Raw genomic sequence first — 2887 nt, 5'->3', positions numbered from 1 at the left:
CAAGAAAGCCACTGAGAATTGGCGAGAAGAAAAATGTGGATCTAGCTGTCAAGAAGTTGGAGTGTTCATCTTCCGTATATACGATCTTTTTGTGCAACACGCAACCATGCACGCGACATAGGAGAACGCCAGGATTGGAGGGGGGGGGGGGTTCTGTTTTCCCCCGTATTGGGCGTAGCTTCTGAATGATGACGCGTTACTCAGTGTCTCTATGGTCTGCACTTTTACTGATGTTAAAGTCCCCCTCCAGTCAGTTTTCCGTCATTCCTGGGTGTACAGTGGAAACACAAAGCTGCACGCGCCGTCATAAACTACGTCACCAGTCTAATCATTTGCGCCAAAGATCGTCTATTGGTAAGAACCGAAGGCTTCTACCTTGTTCCACTGCAACATCATGGCTGGAGCACTGTTGTCCAAAAAGAATAAGAGCCTGGCTCCTACCTTCAATACGATCTTTGTCTCCCTTCCAGCCGATAGACCGGAAACAGTATGGCTGCCGCTATCTCCACAAAATGTTTGTCCAAAAGGCACAGTATTGTTATAAATATCAACAACCAGCCAACAGATATCAAAGCTGGTGGGCTTATATGGAAAATATATGGTAAGAACATACGTAACTCGGTTAAAACTAAAGAACGGAAACAGAAACAATGTTTTTTTCTATTAAAGTAGAGGCTTTCTTCTGTCTTTTGAGATATTTGGTGTTTACATAGTCATAGAAGAAAATATTCTGTGGGATTCTTGGAATATTAAGGAAAATGATCAGAAACCCTGGCGGTGGCTGGCGACTTTTCCTTTGAAACTCTGGCGGGGAATGAGTTAAAGACGATGTGTACCAAAAACCTTTGTCCTAGACTTATGTTAACAGTTTTCAAACCTTTTGTTTGCCAGTTTTGACGCATCCACCGTCTTCTCGTGGTGCAACCAGGAAGTAAACAAATCTGGTCACGTGACAATATCTACACAGCTAACACAGATCAACATCCACTGGTGGCATCTCAGAAGAAGTCCTTGACGAGGGCAGTGACCAGTTTGACCCACAGCGTGGCACGGCGGTCCGGCCGCTCGAAGGTAGAGCCAGACACTTCTGTGGACCTCTGGAACAACATCTCCTGTTCCTCTTGCAGCTGGGCCTGCAATTCCTGATTCATTGTCACTATGGCGATTTGAGCTTCCAGGTCACGGTGAACCGAGCGGCAACCAAAATTATGAGACCCAATTAGCGTGAGGCAAGGCCAATCCTGCCCCTGGAGGTGATACCACAGACCCTTGGCGTGGAAGATCCAGTGTGACCTGTGGTACTCGTGGAGGTGCACCCTCTCCTGCTGGCCCGACTGGCACACTTTGTCGTAGAACTGTCGGGCGATGTGATTGTAAACGGCGGGGATCGCCCCGCCGATGCCCTTGGCCCCGGAGAAGGTGTTGGCCTCCGGGGAGGCGGTGAGGATGTGGTAGCTGGCTCCGGCCCCCAGCACCAGCTCCGTGTGTGCCGGGGTCAGGTTGAAGTAACCCGACGTCACAAACACAGTGGCGTCGGCGCCCGCGTCTGTCAGCAGGCGCTGTGTGACCTGCTCGTCCACCTGGATTCCCAGAGGCTTCATCTGGACCAGCGGGAACACCCACGTGTCGTCCTCCCCCGTCCCCCGATCGTCCGAGTCATCCGATTGGTTCAGCAGCTGTTGACGCACGCGGGCCGTGTCCACCACCTCCATGATGCGCGTCCTCGCCGAGGACGAGAAGTCCTCCCGGTTGCCTTCGTACGGGTGCACCATGTCCTCCAGCATGGTGAGCGAGTCGTCGGGCTGCAGCTGCAGGGAGACATCTCCCACGGCTCCTACCAGCTCGGAGAAGAAGTCGGCCACTTCGCTGCAGTTCTCCAGCAGGATGTATCGGTCCTGTGTGTGGGTGAAGTACGAGTCGCTCAGGTTGGCCCCGCTCATGATGACGCTGTCGTCAAACAGGTAGACTTTGATGTGCTGGACTCCGATGGCCTCGTTGGCCTTGTCGGGCGTCAGCATCCGCAGCAGCCCCCTCAGGTCAGGAGTGTGGTACAGAGACACACGCACCTGAGAGCTGAAGCGCCGCAACAGTGGCAGCAGCACGGTTCTGGAGTTGACATCGCCTCTTGAGCCGCGCGTGTAGTCCAGCAAGACGGAGATCTTCAGGTCAGGAGCGTGATGGGTGTGGTGGTCCTGCGAGTGTTGTAGTGCTTCCTCCATGCAGTTCACCAGGTCCTGCCCCAGCGGACCTGTTCCCAGATACAGCGAGGCCATCACCACCCGTCTCTTAGCGTTCTTGATGCGTGCCTTCATCGTCTGGTAGAACTGGTCGGGGGAGGTGAGGATGTGGATGTGGGCAACCGGCACGCGGAAGGCAGGTACATGCTCTGCCATCCATTGGAAGTGGGGGTGGAGGCCGTCCGTGCGCTCGGCTCCAGGCGAACCCGTGGGCTTGGAGACGTGGGACGGGGCAGGGGTGGCTTCTGCCGGCAGAATCACAGAGGACCCTCTCCTCCATGCCCAAAACAGTCCGTCAGATATTCTGGTTAAGACCCAGATGAGTACAGAGTACACCAGCCGCCAACAGGACATGGGGAGCCACAATTGTACTGACAAAACATGACACGTTTGAGACCAGGTAACTACTATGGTGATGTCACCAATGATGTCATGAATCACTGATGATGTCAGACAGTGATGAGACCTGGTGGCCGACATGGCCACTACTATAGTGATGTCATACATCACTGATGACGTCATAATCACTGATGTCACAGACAGTGGTGAGACCTGGTGGCCAACCTGGCCACTACTATAGTGATGTCATACATCACCGATGATGTCATAATGTGGGGGAGTATCCATCTATCTATATATATAAATTTGGC

The 2887-nt window shown here is 53.2% G+C and overlaps 1 pseudogene across 1 annotated transcript; it reads right to left on the bottom strand.

Moving 5' to 3' along the window:
- Nucleotides 1-998: 998 nt before the first annotated feature.
- On the bottom strand, nt 999-2591 carry LOC310798919 (CDP-diacylglycerol--glycerol-3-phosphate 3-phosphatidyltransferase, mitochondrial pseudogene; annotated as a pseudogene). The gene has a single exon. The product of its transcript is annotated as a CDP-diacylglycerol--glycerol-3-phosphate 3-phosphatidyltransferase, mitochondrial pseudogene (transcript).
- Between the last annotated feature and the right edge of the window lie 296 nt (nt 2592-2887).

Source organism: Poromitra crassiceps (assembly GCF_964638095.1).
Source record: "Poromitra crassiceps genome assembly, chromosome: 26".
NCBI lineage: Eukaryota > Metazoa > Chordata > Actinopteri > Beryciformes > Melamphaidae > Poromitra > Poromitra crassiceps.
This window is presented reverse-complemented; position numbering and strand designations above follow the sequence as displayed.